The sequence below is a fragment of the Salarias fasciatus genome, chromosome 23 (genome assembly GCF_902148845.1).
Source record: "Salarias fasciatus chromosome 23, fSalaFa1.1, whole genome shotgun sequence".
NCBI lineage: Eukaryota > Metazoa > Chordata > Actinopteri > Blenniiformes > Blenniidae > Salarias > Salarias fasciatus.
This window is the reverse complement of record NC_043766.1, coordinates 39999900-40018644: the sequence shown is the minus strand read 5'-3', so window position 1 is coordinate 40018644 and position 18745 is coordinate 39999900. Positions and strand designations below refer to the sequence as shown.

Here is an 18745-nt window from a genome sequence, read left to right as displayed (position 1 = left end):
AAAGATATATACATCAAAGGTGGTGGTGAATGACAGCCAGCTGTAGTTTACAGTACATTTACACTGATGACTGGAGTTGTTTAATGTGGTTCAGCATGTGACTCTGAAGATGCTGTGTGCTCGTCGTGACGCTGCTTGTGCGTTTTAAAAGTTTTATTTTGTTTGGTAGGGCCACTTTTTGTTTATTCACTTCAATCGTGGGTCAGGGGTTGGGGCTCCAGCAATCCATACAGCCGGGGGGGGGGGTTGCTGTCCACAGGTGCAGATTCAAGTTCTCTATTTTTTTTTTTTTAAATGAGTTAAGTTCACATATCTAACAATGAACTACTTCACGTTCATTTGTTACTTTGGTACTTTTGTAAGTACTCAATAACAACCTCTTCTTAACCATCCATCACAAGTCACTGCTACTCCAAAACTAAACAAGATTCTTGAACCTGGGTGAAGCGGATTATACAGCAGCCTGTGACATGCGCACAAAGTCTCACGAGGAACTTTCCGGTGTTTAGCTCTGCAGCAGCAGTCCTCAGCGCCCAGTAGAGTGTTTTTATCTGCTGATATCTGCTCAAATAATGTCCCAACATCTCCATGATACGCTGCTGAAGGAGCGGCTGCTCCCCTGGCCGCAGCACCACAACGCCGAGCGGTACGTCTCGGTGTGAGCTCTGCTCCGCATGTCGATGTTTCTTATTAACTGGTGCCCGTGTTAACTTGTGACCAATACATGACTGAAACATGGAGTCGTTCTGGCGAACGTCAGTTATCGACAGTTACAGTGAGTGTATACGTTTAAAGTCTTTTGTGAGTCTTACTTTAACAACTGTTGTTATCAGCATGTGTTCACACAGACCTCCACCGTCATTCGTTAACACGAGAACCAGTTAATCCATAACACCAGCCGGATGATCGCTCGTATTCTGCAACGGAGCTCTTTATACAACTTGCTGTTTCGCAGTTTGCTTCCATCTCTCCTCTCCAGTGTTTTATCTCTCGGGGTTTTTATTAAAAAGTGTTTTTCAACCACCGTCGTGTTTTCTGCTTGTTTTTGACTGTCCTGCTTCCCGTTTACTGCATACGTCATCACATCATTATGTACGGGGAGGATCCCCGTTTAATCCAACGCTGCCTCGTCCCCTCTGCCCTCCGCTGTGCCGTAAAACGTGAACTGCGTGTGCCAATCATTCTTGCCAAAGTGAGCAGCGATCTCGTTCACGTTCATGATATGAAAACTGAGTCGCTCAGTTCGCAGTTCACCGTAAATATGAACGTGTTCAGCGAACAACACTGGCTGGGGACAACGGCGGCGGCCGAGGCGTGCACCCGCAGACCGGGGGGGAGGAATCGTCAATTCAGGTGCGTGCGTCTGCTCGAAGGCCCGCGGTTTAAAGGCCTGACAGCCCGGTGTGGGCCAGATATGTCATATATGCAGATATATGTTCGGTAAGTGCACGCGTGTCTACATATGTACGTCTAGAAATCTATGTCTATAGATCTATGTTTAGGTAAAGCCGGAGCTACGGAAGCCGCATTGTTGTTGCGACTGCGTCGCGGCTTGGTGGTGAAATTGCAGAGGAGGGTGTTCCCTTGATAAGATAAGATAAGATAAGATAAGATAAGATAAGATAAGATAAGATAAGATAAGATAAGATAAGACTTTATTGATCCCACGATGGGGAAATTTCACTGTTACAGCAGCCAAAGAAGAAGTACCACAGTGGCAAATAAATATCAATAAATAGAAAAACAAGAACACAAAGTGCAAAAAAGTTTGCAGGCAAGTATTTCACACATTTTGCAGGCAACACTCAGGCTCAGTGTGCAGCTCTCCTCCTGCTGCTGATCAGACAGACTGGCTCATTAATGACAAATTTAAGATGAGGAACAGGAGCAGGAACTGTTAGGAGCTACTTCAGAGAGTCAGACAGTGAAACTGTTACCTGTGATGTATGTAAAATAAAAATCAAAATGTAAAAAAATCAATTTAAAAAGCCTAGCAATTGCTAGGTTTTATACACACACATATATATATATATATATATATCTATCTATCTATATATATATATATATATATATATATATATATATATATATATATATATATATATATATATATATATATATATATATATGTGATTTACAGGATGTTTGTTCATCTATCACCCCAAGAACTCTAATTTGATCTACTCTTTCAGACTCTTCAATCCCTCTATCAAAAGTATCAGTCTTGTTTGATGAAGATTCTTGAATTTATTGTTTTGTGTTTAGTCAATCATTCGACTGTTTTCATCTGTGTTCATGATTACAGATCAGAACCAGAACAGGTGTTGGCGTCAGCCGCCAACCACAAGCTGACGTTGTCCTCAGAGATGTTCAGACTCAGTTCATGGTGTTGTTGCTCCACTACATCTGTGTGTCTGTTTCCTGTTTCTGACCTGCTGACATTTCAAAACACATGTGGCAACATTAGTCATCAGCACATTTAGCTGCAGAAACAGCTCCATATATGGCTGTGTCTGAGGGAAGAGCTTTCTGAGACTTCTGTCAGGGTCCTGTGTGTCCTGTCTCCTGTCCGTCTCACCCTGTCCCCTGTCTAAGTCCTTCAGCGCCACCTGTGGCCTGTGCTGAGTCTCTCACCCGTCCCTGCGTCCCTCGTGTCCCACACTTGGTGTGTCCAGTCTTCTTGTTGTCCAGTCCTGTCCCGTGTCTGTCCCCTGTCCAAGAGCATTTAGTTTAGTCTGATGTGTGTGTGTGGGTTCATCTGATCCGTCTGTGACTGATGGGTTTAGTTCCTCTGTTTTAGTGACCTGGATGAGCTGAGATTCAGCTCCTTCTGTTGCTCCCTGTGTTTCCTGCTCATCTGGAATATTAAACTCTGCTTTGAATCATCCTGTTGGACTTGTTTGTTCAGAATAAAGACCTGCTTTAACCTGATCTGCTCCAGTCTGCTTCTGGGTTCATCCTGGTCTGTGACAACTTCAGACTCCAACATCAACTCCATGATTATTAACTGTTATAAACCGACTCCTTGATGTCGTCCACCTCCTCTCCCAGTGCTGTTTTATGGAGATGAATTATTTTTCACATGTGCCAGTTGTTTTTAGTCAGTCCACTTTATTCACCTGTCTGTTCATCTCTCTCTCTCTCTCTCTCTCTCTCTCTCTCTCTCTCTCTCTCTCTCTCTCTCTCTCTCTCTCTCTCTCCCTCTATCTCTCTTCCTCATCTCATCCTCTTTATCGGCCTCCCTTTCTCTTCCGTGTGTGTGTGTGTGTGTGTGTGTGTGTGTGTGTGTGTGTGTGTGTATTCATGTGTACCTTTGAAGGATCAAGTCAAAATAAGTTGAATTCTGGTCTAAATATCAATTGAAAAAGTGAAAAAGAACAAAGGAAGTGTCAGTTTGAAATGAGAGGCTGAAAAGTCTTCTGCTGGAAGATTCTGAACCTCCTGACCCTCCCAGGTCCCCACAGGTGTCCATAATGTAGGCTGGACAGACACACAGACACACAGCCAGCAGCCACACAGTCAGATCCAGTCCAACACAGCGTTGTGAAAGCTTTGTTGTAGCTGACAGAGATTCTCACCTGATCAACTCTCTTCACATCTTCTTCAGACTCTTTTGGAGAGAAGAAGCTGCTCTCCGTCCCTCCTCAGTCCTTCTGTCTGTCTCTGCTTGATGTGAGGACGCCGTCTCACTGTCTCAACCCACACTCAGGGCGGAACATCACACTATTTCCTGTTTCCTGCCAAAACCACCTCTATAAAAAACAGCCTAGATTTCAACCACTGCAGGAACTTATGTTAAAACTGTAAAACTATGATGTGAGCACAGAAGAGCACAATATAAACACACAACTTCTTTGAATAAACTAAGGAAAGAGGCAACAACAACTGGTTCAACACAAACAGCACAATCAGTCAACTGTGTGTGTTTTGGGGGGGGGGGGGGCTGGGGGAGAAAACAGGAAGCGAGCAAGTTGAAGTCGATGTGACGTCAACATGGTCTCATTCTACTTTTCACCACAAACCACAGCAGACAAACAGACACAGAGTCACACAACACTTCAACTCTCTCAGCTGAAGCTGGACTCTGTGTTCCTGTTTCATTGTTATCAGAATCCACTGATCACTGGATCTGCTGCAGGAGGTGCTGGGTGTGTGTGTGTGTGTGTGTGTGTGTGTGTGTGTGGGGGGGGGGGGGGGGGGGGGGGTGCTGTGTTTCTGTTTTCATGTGTATTAGGCATAGACTACATTTACATGCAGCTAAAATTCGGGTTCAGGTCATATCTGGGTTTCTGGAGCATTAGGAAAACCCCGTTTACATGCTTAAACAGACAGAGAGTTACCCCGTTTACAAGGCCTCGCATTCAATCGGGATATCCCTTTCCAAACCACGGCGCACGGACGGCGTCATGACGCCAATAATGCGTCATTTCCCTTTACGCCAATCCCGTCATTTCCGCTTCTTCTTCCTGTTACCGAAGACAAAAACATTCGCGGGAAAGGCAGCAGGAAGATGGACGACCAGCTCTTAGCAGCCGCCTTTCTTTCCGCATTAGTGCTGGTGCTGACCCAGCAGCAGTACCTGACGCTGTTGTGCTTCGTGTACGTTTGTCGGAGGAGACAACTGCGAGAACAAACATTCAATTCGCTGACCGCTGCGTTACATACGTCCACTCCACGCGTTCACGCCAGAGCCCCCAGGACACTGTGGATGAAGGTGCGCAGCCAGGACTGGTGGGAACGGGTTGTCATGTTGGAGTTCACCGACGCCGACTGGCGTGACAATTTTCGCATGTCACGTCGGTCCTTCCACCAACTTCCAACTCTGCCAGCTGATGGAGAAAGTTATGGAGCCCCGCAAATTAACCGTTCGCAAACCAGTGCCTCTCGGGATGCGTGTCGCCATGGTGCTCTACAAACTGGCAAGTTGTGCAGAGTACCGCGTTGTTGGCAACCAGTTTGGAGTTCACAAGAGCACCGTCAAGAAGATGGTGTATTTATTCTGCCACGGGATGGCTGACTCAGTCATCAAACAGCTGATTCGAGTACCCACCCTGGAGGAGGCATGTGCCATCGCCGACAGATTTGAACGGACCCACTCAATCCCTCAAATTATCGGTGTGTATATTTGCTGGTATTTCATCCCAATATTTATATCCAGATTTATGGTTATGGGCTATCTGTGTAATGCACTGTCCGGGCTACTGGTAACTACTAATGTGTTTGAGCCACGAATGTGTTGTTGAGCATGTGTCTTTATTTTTTTAAACTTTTATTTTTTATTTTATTTTTTTAAAGGCTGTGTGGACGGGAGCCACATTCCGTGTTTGCCTCCAAGTGATGGCTACAGGGACTTCATCAACAGGAAGGGATGGCCCTCTTATGTCCTCCAGGCAGTCTGTGATGATAAATACCGGTAAGCCTTTTGTTATATATCCAAGCCTTGATGATGTTGGTGGCTGTACATTGTGCATGATGCAGAGATACTTCTCCACTAATAGAAATACTAGACAATTGGATATATGAAGAAGTTATTGTTGTGCAGTTGCAATGAAATCCACTGTTGCATCAACAAAGTTACTCCATACAAAAATTACATGCATACAATTGTGTACCCAGGGTTCAACCATGTTACATAAGCATAACCCCATCCATATTGGGAATCACTGTTTAGTGAATTTTTTCCTCCTTGACTGAGCAGGCCTACTTACACTGTGATTAACTATGATACTTTTGCGACAGCTTCTGGCATGTGAGCTGCAAAATGCCTGGTTCTGCACATGACGCCAATGCCCTCAGGCAATCTGACCTGTTCCGGAACGCCCACCGCCTCCCAAAGGTAAACTGTAATGCACACACCAGGTGACGTCATGTCTGGTGGTCAATTATGTCCAGTTCACTTCTAATGTACATTGATGTTGCGAGATGTGATGACATCACTGTATTATGTTTCTTGTTAGTGATTTAGGACAGTAACGGCAAAACCATGTAATAAGTTTTTTGTATTCACATTCCCTTTGTAGAGAACCGTGCCGATCGAGGGGCAGCCTATGGATTTCTTCCTGCTCGGAGATCCCGCGTATCCGCTGATGCCCTGGCTCATGAAGGGCCATCTGCAATCTCCAAGGCTGACACCACCGGAGGAATCATTCAATGTGTATTTGAGTTCTGCTAGAACTTGCATTGAGATTGCATTCGGCAGACTCAAGTCTCGTTTCCGTGTTCTCCTGAAGCGCAGCGACTTCCATTTCACTTTCACTCCACACGTGGTGGCAACATGTTGTGCTTTACACAACTTTTGTGAGATGGAGAAGGAGCACGTGAATCCTCGATGGGCTGAGGAAGCAGCATCGGTGGGAAGGCAGTTTCCGCAGCCAGCGGCACAAGCCAACTGCACAACCGACACTGCAGCCACAGCCATCAGACGGGCACTAACCGATTACCTGGCAGCACGTGTCCCGCTCCGTAGACGCTACTAGAAGACACACATGGGAGAGAGGTGACAGGAGAGAACACAGAAGATTGTGGAATGAAAGGAGAGGTAGAGAGGGAAAGGGGGTGAAGTGGATGGATTGACGCCGCCGATTTGTAGACGTAGTATAGCAGTTGTGTTTTGTAATGTTTTCTACCATGTATCTGCTCCACGTTGTAATAACTTACAGGCCGCGTTGTTTACCAGGAGTTACAGACGATATGACTCAGAGTTTTGTGTTGTAATACATTCAATGTTCAGTATATGCAAGAATGACAGTGTAAGACCTTTGGACGAAGTACAGCACCACTTTTTGAAGCAGGACACATATTACCTTACTACTATGGCGACTGACATGACTGTATTGTCTTTTGTGATGGGAGTTTCAAACTTGTAATTCCAATAAAATGTGCAAATGACAGTGAAAACTCTGGTGTTCTTACAAATGAGGTGCAACCGAGGCACAGCTTGGAGTTGCCTTGTCAAGGTGGTGTTTCTTGCAAAAATGTCTGAGTGGAACAAAGTTTCTCAGCACACGTGTAATGAATATAAAGAGCAGCTAAAATGAAAAACGGGGATCACATCTTTTTTTGTGATTTTATTTATTTTAACAAACCCACTCTGGGGTGCACAGCAAACAAAGGAAAAAAAAACTATCTAGGAAAGAAAACAGTACTGTGTGGCAGATATTAAATGGAAAAAACTATTTACAGAAGACAACACTAGTGTATGGCAGTCTCTAGAGTTGATGGAATCTCTGCGATTCGAGTTCCTCTGCATCAGCTCGGTTCTCTGGTGCTCTTGACTGGCCACTGTGCTGCGGAGGAGGAGGTCGGGGCAAGCCATAGTTTTCATATGGGTACGGTGTGTACACTGCCTGCGTTGGAGGTGGACTGTACACCGGTTGGGGATGAGATGGCCGATTAAATATTGAACCGAACCCTGTCAACAGTTGGTCCACCAGCAGTCCTGTGGAGCGGGTGGTTTCGGCGATTAGCCGGGACAGGAGTGCCTCATCCCGAGCATGGCTCAGTTCTCTCTGCTGCTCCAACCACAGATGGTGCTCACGCTGCATACTCCGCATGAATTCTTGGTGTTGTGTCAGCGCAGACGTTCCCCGGGACCTAGACCTTCGACTCGACCCATCTGAAGAAGACAAGACAGACCTTAGCTTGCAGCATCACTCCGAATATGCGTCAGAGAGACCACAACTTTGGTCATCCTACTGGGACCCATTTGACCCAAATAATGACATGTTAAGGTTTGCCTACCAAGACCAGCTGGTGTTGACGCTCGAGGATGCACCGTAGCAGCATGTGGGAGTCGTGAACACTGTCCACTCCCGCTGGGCTCTGCATCTAGGCACAAAAACAAACAAAAAAAAAAGAATGTAAACGTTTTGTAATGTTGGGACGCAAAGTTAGCTGAAAGTGTCACACCACATATGTATCAACACTGTTAGTTCCCTCCGATGTCGATCATGTGGGAATAACAAGTCCTGCATGACAAGTGTCTCCCAGGGAGTACAGTTACCCCAAAAAGTCTGTGAAGTACTTGTGCCAATGTAATTGAGTACAATCAAACTCTGATAGTACCTGCTCACGATAATAACTGTAAAGCTGAATAGTTACCTTCGTCATCATCCGCAGCTGCAGTTTCAGCTTCTTCTCCTGGTGAGCCACCAGCACTGGTTTCATGGCTGGTGGTTGACCTTGGGGTGGCTGCCTCTTCTGTGGTGACCGATGTTTCATCACTCTCTGCAAAGTGACAAATACAGACAAGACATGCAGTTGGAGGGGGGACACGTGTTTGAGATGAACACTCATTTAGAATAACATTGAAGGCATGTTCACACCGTCACGGGTCGAGCCAGGACCCCTTTTGGGAAGTGTGGATTTGTAAATCAGCCTCTTCATATAAATAACTGAATCGTGTTCCCAAAACAAAACAGCTCTGACCTGAGCGGCTTTGTGTTGCCAGATTGGGTGGGGGTTCCGCCGAAGCGAGCTTCTATTTGAACACGTCGGATGGGCCGATGACATGAATGTGTTTATGACGTGTTTTTTTGTGATCATTCGCATACGGTTTTAACGTGCATTTTCTACCTCGATGGAGGTTTGGGTTGCTGTCTACGAGTTGCAGATTTTTTTACGGGCTAGATCGACAGATCCAGCAACCTCCTCCGGTGGCCGACCCAACGTGAAAAACGTGCTTACAAATGGCACTCTGTGTTCAGCCTAAGTTACGTTACTTTCACGTTTACTCAGGGTTTCCGCCAGACCTATTCAGTCCTGGCGCCCCTCCGCGCTAAATTGTGCAGCACCCGGACAACGGAGAGGAGAAAAAACAACTCTCCGACAGCCGAACACCGGCAGCGTTAGCCGTTTGCAGCGTTACCAGCGCCACCACACGCCCCATCTTGTCTGTTTGCCAATGGTTGGGTTGCGGGTGAGTTTCGCGCCTACTTGTTGCTGGACTCAAAAGACCATGATCCATTGCGGCTGGAGCATGCGCAGAAACAAAAACAATGTCTCTTAACTCGTTATCCGTTTACACGGCGGCACTTTCGAGTTTGAAAAGGAGTAACCCAGCGGTCTTTATCGGGTTTTACAAATCTCGAAAATGAGCTTTTCCGGGTTTTGGCAGGTGTTTACATGCCACTCGCTATTGGGTTATTGCCAACATTCAAGTTTGAAAAGGGTTTGAGAAGGGTTATTGGCTGCATGTAAACGTAGTGATAAAGAAACAACTAAACAACTGGATTCGCTTGTTGTTTCAGCACCATGGACAGCACCGTTTCCTGACTATAATTGTGTCTCTGTTCATTTGAGTCTTTATGTGTGTGTGTGTGTGTGTGTGTGTGTGTGTGTGTGTGTTCCTCCATGAGCTCAGTGAGGCTGTCCTCCAGGTCACAGTGTAGAAACAGCTCCCTCTGCAGGACCGCTGGGGAAGTTCTCCTGGAACCAGCTCAGCAGTGAACAGTGAGAGCTGCATGCAGGTCAGGGAGAGCTGAGCAGGACTCTCTGCTTTCCTCTTCCTGTCAGGCTGACTGCTGCAGATGGTCGGGTCAGTGAGATGAGGCCAGTCTGGAAGGCGTCATTTTCATCTGCTCAGATATCACCTATTTCTATCAATTTCATTTAAAGCCAGGGTAGACGATGTTGTCCAAAAGCACTTTTTGTCATACAGAGTGAAATGCTCCTTGCCCCCTGGGAGAAGTCAATACATTATGTGGACGGAAAAAGATGGGGAAGAAATCTGACAACTGTAGCGGCTGAAGGACAGTAAAAACTCCGACCAATCGTAAGGCGCGGACTGCTCTTCAAGAACCAATCAAATCCCTTCGCCGTTCTACCAGCCCCCTGCACGTACATGTCACTGGCGTGCACTGGCCCTGGTTCAGTGCACGCGCGCGTTGCCAAGGCGCTCGCGGCTCGTGTGAAAAATAGAAGGAAGCGGAGCGGCGCGCTGAGCACCTATGCGCGTTGTGTGTGGGCAGTCAGAAAGGTTAATAACATTGGAGGTGATCACAAACTCCGTGTGAGTGGTGCTCCCATGAGCGGCTCTTCCGCGTCCAGCACGTTCGCTCCCAACGGGAGCTCCTCCAATGGGGTGGGAGCTGGGCGGAGCCTTGGGGAGATGCTACATTCGTGCTACATGCTAGTTTTCCAAGATTACCGACCCTAGCTTTAACTCAATCTCGATGAACGTGTTCCTCATCAGTTTAAACCCTTAAACGTACTTAAGTTTTTATTTTTCACTCTTATTTTTAGGGGAAAATGTGAAGAAAGAAAAACAACTCCCAATAGTGTCACAATGCAAGGTGATTGAAGACACCATGATGTGTGTAGTTCTGTTTGGATTTCAAACTCAGGTTTTGGATCATGAATTAATTGACCCTAATAAAGTGAATGAACATCTGGAAATGTGCTGCACATAAAGTAAAATGTGTTTCATGTGAAGTAAGTGTAAAAAGTTCACAGTATTGCAGTAACTTTGAGTTTTTATCACATCAGACGTGTTGGAGGAAGCTGGAGGTTGTTGCTATAGTAACCAAGTCAGTGTGGGAGAGCAGCTATTCCAGAGAGATGCTGCAGTTCTTCTAATCTAGCCCCCCCTGGTGGTAAATGAAGTAGGTTTTTGTCCATTGAAAGTCCAGAAGATGGTTCTGGCACAGGGCCCCAGACAGATGTGGAAGCCTGGATGATCTGCTTCCTGGATAAGCTAACTGCTTCAAACTGAAAAGCAAACATAAAGCGACAGACAGATCCTCCACCTCTGACCTCTCAGTCTCCAGAATCACCTCAGCATAATCAGGCCCTCAGTCATTGTTTCAGGGTCCAGAGGAAAGGTGTTTTTATTCCCTGTAAATTCTGATAAACTCTGAACCTCTTCAACTTGATGAAACTTGAACAGCTGAATTAAAATGAGAGGTTTTAAAAACAGCCAGAACTCAGTGAACAGAGTTCCTCACTTCCTGTCTCTGCTGCACCCAGCTGTGCATGTGGACGGCGCCCTCTGTCTGCAGGCTGCCTGTGGTGCTTCGTCTCCTCCACCTCCTCCACCTGCATGAAATTAATATATTTCTTCATTTCTCAGAAAGATTGAGCTGCTTTTTTGCAGTCAAGTAAAGGAGCAAGCAAAGTCCTTCATGTCTGCATGTGTGCAAAACAATTCTCCATCCTGTAACCTTTATATGTTCTGTTTCTCTGAGAAATGTTTGAAAAATAAATCATTTAAATGAGTAAAGACAATGGAATGAGAACAAAAAAATGTGAAAGACTAGATGAAAAACAGACTTTTGGTTCACAGTTACACTTCACACAATCAGCAAAGCTGTGGCTGCTTTGTTTTCTTCCATTCACACAATAAAAGCTCTTCTCCGTGATTTTCAAGTTAAAATTAAGTTTCTTTTAAACTTCTTCACAAAAGCAGACTTTGTTTCGTTCATGGAAATATATTTTTCCTCTTTTCAGCTTTTATGCTTGTTAAAATGATGAATGAATAATGAATAAAATAATTCTTAATAAATTGATATGTAAGAGTGGAATTTTTGAGAAATGCCATTCCACTGAGAGGAATCAGGTTTCCAGAAGTGTACAGTTCTCCCTTTTCCCAGTTGTCCCTGAAGGCACCATGAACACCCCTGAAGTGAATGAAGCTGAGTGAGAACACCTGGACAGCTGCAGGTGGAAGAAGAAGTAGTTCCATCAGACAGCGGCAGGAGAGCAGCTGGTAAATGATGCTGAGCAGAAACAGAAGCAGGAGGATCTGGATCCTGAACCTGGATCCAACCAGGAGAACTGGTCCTCTGACACCAGCTCTGGGAACTATGGGGGACCAGTTTGTTTGGATCAGTCCAGCAACACAAACAGATATGAGGGTGAACAGGTGAAAGGCTGAACTGTCTGATATTCATCACATGTGGTTAGAATTTCAAAGTAAAGTGGAGGTTTAGTCTGAAACTAGAGTTTCCTCCACCCGCAGGTCAACTGGTGGAGAAAGAGACTGAAAATAGAACCAAGAGACAAAGTTCCTGCAGGACTGTTCCACCCTCTAACAGCTGGTCTCCCAGCCACAGGGCAGAATAATCCCTGAGATCGGCTCCTGAGTGAGGTCGTCCACCCTCCACCAGGCGACAGGGAAGATGTTCCTGCTCCTGGAGATGCTGCTGCCCCAAACCGCAATGGTACCCTCGCTTCATCGCAGACGCATTGTGGACCTCCCAGGACCCCAGGACAGCCTGTGGTGGAGAGCTGCCCCTGCGGTAGCTCCAGGGTCACATGATGCCAGTTGCAATGTTTGTGCTTTTATGCCTTATGCTACACAGGTTCACACTTTACTAATCCCTGTTCCTGTTCCTCTTCAGGATTCTCTCAACACGTTTCTGCAGGCAGGCAGGAATGGCACTGACACAGAGCTGTGACATTCTAATGCTGCTCACTCTCACCCTTAGCCTGAGCCTTACTCTTACCCTTTCCCTCTCCTTTTCAGAAGCGTTCTGAGGAAGCGTCTTCCCTTGGCATGGCACCATCCATCACCAGCATGAGAGCCTCACCAGTCTTGTTCCTGATGGATTTGACCTCCTCATGGAGGAGCAGGAGGCTGTGTGTGTCCTGGGCCTGCTGAACAGAGTGGCCCTGGACCTCCTTCCTGACAAGAAAGGGGGGTTTGCCCTCTCATCGGTGATCAGCGCTGCTCCTGGGTTCCTGACATCTCAGTTAACATGACTAACATGAACACTCAGCTTCTTCCCTCCTTGAACTGCCCTCTCAGGAAACGGGTGTCCCCTCGTCCGGATGGGACTTCTAGGGATGGCGGACCGAGGGCAGCTGGCGAGCTTGGCTGACTAAGACTGCTGAACAGTGCTTGCTGTTTTCTTATCTGTGTTGTCTCTGTTTTCCTCCGGTATTATTGTCCTGGTCCGTTGTTTGGTTGCTCGCATGTTCACGGTTGCTTTGGTTCAGTACACTTTGCTTCGTTCTGTTGAACCTTCTGCTTCCTCTTTCACACACATCTCCGATGATCCTGATGATGATTGGAAGTTGAGTGATTTAGTGGTCAGGTGAAATTTCCCATAAGGTTGATTAAAACATGATGGATTTAATCAAAAGGGGGGAATGTGTGGTGAAATCTCTAATGAGTTCATGTTTACTTGTTTTGTTGAGCTTAGATTTAGCCACGCCCCTGCGAGGGCAGATCTCGCCCTGTTACTCAGTGACTGTGTGATTTCTCAGTTTAATAAATTGAGACCACCAAGAACTCACCGTTTGATGCCCTTTGTTAAATAAAATTGCCATTACAATGTCCATTTTACGTGTGTATGAACTGGTCCCTGAAGCCGATCGGCAGAAATTCAGAAAGCACAGAAAAGCTCCAGCTCAAACCTACGTCGAGGTCACACGGGAAAAGGGAATCCTGTTTGACAAATGGTGCAATGCTTGTAAAGTGAATGACTTGGATTCAGTTCGTGAGTTAATTCTTCTGGAGGAACTCAAAGCATGTCGACCTGAGTGCATTGTGGTGAACATCAATGAACAGAAAGTTTCATCTCTGTCCTCAGCCTCTGAACCAGCCGACGAGTATGTGCTTACCCATAAGTCTGTGTTTCAGCCTGCCTCAGAAGAGCCTTGTGCTCCAGCAACACCCAGTGTACAGACTGAGGTCATTAGTAAAGGAGATGAGAGAGACTGTTTTTACTGTCAGCGTTCTGGACACCTCATGGCAAACTGCCCTGACTTTAACCTCATTTCAAACCTTTGACTACACACCAGCTGACCAGCCAGACTTCATTTCCACCATGACTCTGGCCCTGAACACAGCGCTTATCAGATCACTGTCTGACCATAGCCTTACCACTTCTTTAATGTCAAACTTATGAAACATTTTTTTTTCTTTTTTTTTCACCAATAATGGTCTTACTATGGCCTGACCAGTTTTTAATGTCAAAAAAATGTCATGTTTTTTCACCAAAAATTGGCCTTACCGCTTTTTTAAATTCCAAATTCTTACAAATTAGTTTTTATTTTTCACCAAAAAAATGGCCCTAATATAGCCATACCACTTTTTAATGTCAAAATAATTAAAAATATATATTTTTTTTTCAACAAAAAATGGTCTTACTGGCCTGACCAGTTTTTAATGTCAAACAATCTCATGTTTTTTCACCAAAAATTGGCCTTACCACTTTTTCCCCAAGTCAAAATTTAGAATTTTTTTTTTCTAAAAATGTCATAAAAAATGGTGTTACAATAGCCTTACCACTGTTTAAGAGTCAAAATTAAGATTTTTTTCCCCAAATTTAATAAAAAATGGTCTTAGCCTTACCACTTTTTTAAAGTCAATATTAAGAAAACAATTGTATTTTTTTTTCAATTTTCACTTCTTGATGGTCTCATATCAGTTGTGCCATAAAAGCAATGTTGTGGTCCTGGCTCACTATAGAGCCGTGGTCTCTGATTCATGAGGTGTGACTCCCATCTCCTTCTTCCAATTTTCAACTGCAAACGGTGTTCCGATAACGTGAGCAACCTTTTGAAGTTGAACCTAAGAAAGACTTTTTTTGCCAAATTTCATGGAAAATGGTGTTCCTATAGCCTTACCACTTTTTTAGAGTCAAAATAATTTTTTTTTTTTTTTTTGTGTGTCAAATTTCATGAAAAATGGTTTTACTATAGCCTTATTACGGAGCCCCGGACATGACATGGTAAAAAAAAACCCAAAACTAATTCATTCCCATGAAATACTAAATTGTGCACACGCATTATTAAAAATTTCTTAATCAAAATTAAGAAATAATTTTTTTGCTAAATTTCATGAAAAATGGTCTTACTGTAGCCTTACAAGATTTTAGAGTCAAAATTAAGAAATACTTTTTTTTTTTTTTTTGAACTGAACTTCTTTTGTCTCAACGTTTCCAGATGCACACCACCTGGTAAACCGAGCTTCCTTCCCTCCAGAAAACTCCACTAATGTCCTGTGGTCTGACTTCCAACAGCCTCTGAAACACTGTCTCCAGGCTTCTGGGACAGGCTCATAGGCACAATGGCAGCCATGACAGCCTCCCAGTCAGAGCTTTGACCAGGTGTCAATGAGGAACAAACCTCAGGAGTTTCTCCAGTGAACACACTGAAGTAACAGAGTCCACTCTGTCTTTGGCCAGGCCAAAGTGCCAGCTGCTCCTTCATCGTGGGAGAAATATGACATCAAAACTTGAAACTGGAGGAGTTTGTTGACCAGTTTTTCCAATTCAATTTGGACTTAATCTCTGGTTCCCTCATTCTTTCCTCATGGACCAGACATAACTTCCACTTCTAACCTTCTGGACTTCAACTCCAGCTCCCTGAAAGGCCCCGCCTGGTCTACCAGACTCTGGTCCAGACGCTTCCACTGTCTCAGACTCGTCAGCTTGGCTTGCCTCCTTTGGAAGTACAGCCCGTTCAGCCGGGTCAGAAATCAGCTCACCCCTCAATTCTTGTTTACAGCATGTAGGAGGAACCTCAGTACCGTAAAGCTCAGCAACAGACAGTCGCTGAGCTTCAGTACAACAAAGAGATTTTTCCAAACTATGACCTTCATGAAAATGTGGCAAATCAAACTCCATCTATATATATATAAAACTCCAGAAGAAGTATACTAGACACACAAACCACTGACAAAGTTATCCCAGAGAACTCTGAAGCAGCTACAGGGAAGTCTTCAATCAATCAGGTTGAACAACCACACAGAAAACACCCTTCAAAAGGATTTCCAGTCACACAGTGAAATGGTTCATACAATACTCCAGACCTCACTAGAACTCAGCCTCTTGTTCTGTGTGTTACTGTGAAATGGAATAACTTACCTCTCCAATTTAAAAGTCCATTCTTGGTGTGGCATATTGTGAAATAAACTTGAAACCAGTGTGACTATTTAGAGAGACTTTTTGATGTCTTGTTCCCCTTCATGATGCTTGTGGACTGATGTGACGTTATTCTGGTAACAACCAGGCTCAGCAATGTGCAACAAAAGAGGGAGAACACACATAACCTGCAGTGATCAATGTGAATTTCAATTAGATAAACAGTTCACCATGAAAGGAAGACCAGTAAATGTGTGTGCAGTGTCCAGTGAGAGCAGGTGTGTGAAAGGCTGAGTGTAAACGTGCACGAGTCCTGGAATACAAAAACAGGAAGAATCCAGCCTGCAGGTCAGGAAGAGAGAGAGAGAGAGAGACACAGAGCAGCTCAGGTTTCAAGCCTGCTCAGGTGTGCTGCATCATCCTGATTCTCAGGTAGCTCCGCCCACAGCTGCCTGCAGCAGAAACAAAGCCAGGGAGAGAGAGAGGAAGGCAGAATATCACCAGGGCAGCCCACAGGCCGTCGCTTTCTAAAGAATGACTGAGTCCAGAAACACAGGATATACTGTTCTTCACAAAAGGCCAGTGGGGTTTATCCACAGTGCCAGCCATCAGGATCCTTGATCAACTGAAGCTAAAGGAAAATAACTGAAATACTTCTAACCATGAATTTCTAACCTCACATCGACCGCGCAGGCTACCACATTATCCTATAACAATAAGAGGTTTTGTTTGACCGATGGCATTACTGGATAAATTCAAGTATATCTTGTGTTTTTTTTAAATTCATGCACTGTACCTCCCCACATTCTCCCTCAGCTGGTATGCTGTGGAATCTGATTGGCTCAGAGAAGGAGACATTATTCCTGGTCTGGTCTCCCTCAGTCAGAATGTTATAAATAAAGTGTGCTGACTTCTAAACTTCAACTCGTCTCACCTCATATCTAATAGAATATCAGACACTGTGTGACTGTGTGGGAGGCTTGATGGAGCCACGCCTTCTTCATGTCTCCACATGTGTGTGTGCTGCAGGACTGGTTCCTGACGTCACTCTGAAGGTGGATTTAAACGGCGTCCTCACATCAGACACACTCAGACAGACAGCAGGACTGAGCGGAGACCAGCGGCAGCATGAAGCTGATCTGAGGTGAGGAACATGGAGATCTGTCTGACTGACTCTTCTGCTTTGTCTCAAAGCTTTTCTAACGTCAGGGTTTGATTTAAAGACTGTCACAATACAGAAAAGAGACTTTGATTGACTGGGTGTTTTTGACAAAATGTCCCCACAACCATAGGAAAACCAGGCACAATGTCATTTGTGGGGACATTTTTTGGGTCTCTATGAGGGGAAACAGTGTTTTCTTGGCCATGTTGTTGCTACTGAAAAAAGTAAAAGGGCAAAAACATTTCTTTAGGGCTACGCATTGTTTTAGTGTGGGTTAGGGTTAGGAGTTAGATATGAATGGGAGTCAATGGAAGGTCCCCACGAGGATAGAAAGACAAAAGTGTGTGTGTGTGTGGACATTGTTCAGTGAAGCTGCGTCACTCCTGGTGGTGTTTGCTGTCAGGTTACATTCCAGAAATGAGGCCAATCACGCCTCTTCTTTTGTGTGCAATCTGTCCTTAGGGGAATTTATTTTCCGTGATGAGGAAGAGGGAGTGGTTCAGTTCCAAGAAAGCCTAAAACTTGGAGGAAGTGTCTTTTACTTACAAACACACACTCTCTTGATCTTGATTTTCAGTCTGAACACAGACCGTGAAAGTGAGGCCTCACCATCCTTCTGACTCTCTGGGTTTTAAGCAGGAGGTGCTAGAAAGGTTCCCACATGGAGAACCAGCTCGTGGCGGCCAAGCCTTCATAGTGACGTTGCTTTTTGATCTTTGCATGTCGGCTCTTCCTCTCATTGTGAAGCAGAATTGCATTGTTCACCCACTAATGGGAACGTGAGCTGGTTTAGACCGTGGTGAGACTGGTCAGGTTTACCTGACTGCTGATGAGTTGTTGCAGTAGTTTTCCTTCTGTGATTGGTCAGATTTCCCTGGTTTACTCCCACATTCCGCCGGATAGAATATAATCAGTAAAATCAAAATGGAGAAGCTGTACTTTATGAAATGGAGCAGAATACTGCCCAGTTTTCCAACAATCACAGATCAAGGCAGCTGAGTTCTTCACTATTTGACTGTCCATGGACATTTATATGATGCTGATTGATCCTGATCACACCTGATCCCTGCTGATGGCACTTTATTGCAGCTGATCACTTTAGTCTTTCTGAGTTCACCACATCACAGCTGATTGTAGGTGATTGATTTTGATCACAGCTGATTGTACCTGATCACATTTGATCGCATCTGAATGACACTGACCGCAAGTGATTGTACCTCACTGCAGTGATTCCTCCTGATCACACTTGATGGCAGCTGATCACACCTGATCACAGCTAAACACAACTGATGGTCACTGATCTCAGCTGATTGAACTGCATTGCAGTTGATTTCACCTGATCGCAGCAGATCACAGCTGATTGAGAAGTTGGGTGATAGTTCTGCATGCGCCAAAACTACATCAACAGATCAACACTCATCTGTTCAAAACTGAAGCTGCTTCTGAAGTTGTCCTCAAGTGAAAATAAAGCATGTTTTAGATGATTCTCTCTTTCAACACATTCTGCAGAACTTGAGCAGAAATCTCTCTCTCTCTCTCTCTCTCTCTCTCTCTCTCTCTCTCTCTCTCTCTCTCTCTCTCTCTCTCTCTCTCTCTCTCTCTCTCTCTCTCTCTCTCTCTCTCTCTCTCTCTGTGCAAACGTGTCTTACCACATTGTGACACGCCCTGCAAATTCAGGTGTTGTTGTCTCTGAGCCACTCCCTTCTTCCTCTCAAAGACAGGAGGAGGATGGGGAGCAGGAAGAGGAGGGAGGAGGAGTTAGATTTAGCATCAA

The 18745-nt window shown here is 45.0% G+C and overlaps 1 protein-coding gene across 2 annotated transcripts in view; it reads left to right on the top strand.

The window, feature by feature from the left end:
• The window catches only part of LOC115382203 (NLR family CARD domain-containing protein 3-like), a 617169-nt gene that overhangs the window by 62691 nt on the left and 535733 nt on the right, over positions 1–18745 (top strand). For both annotated transcript variants that reach the window (XM_030083899.1, XM_030083898.1), the window contains exon 3: positions 16865–16953. The gene's annotated coding sequence lies outside the window, so the exon portion shown is untranslated. The remainder of the gene's footprint in view (positions 1–16864; positions 16954–18745) is intronic.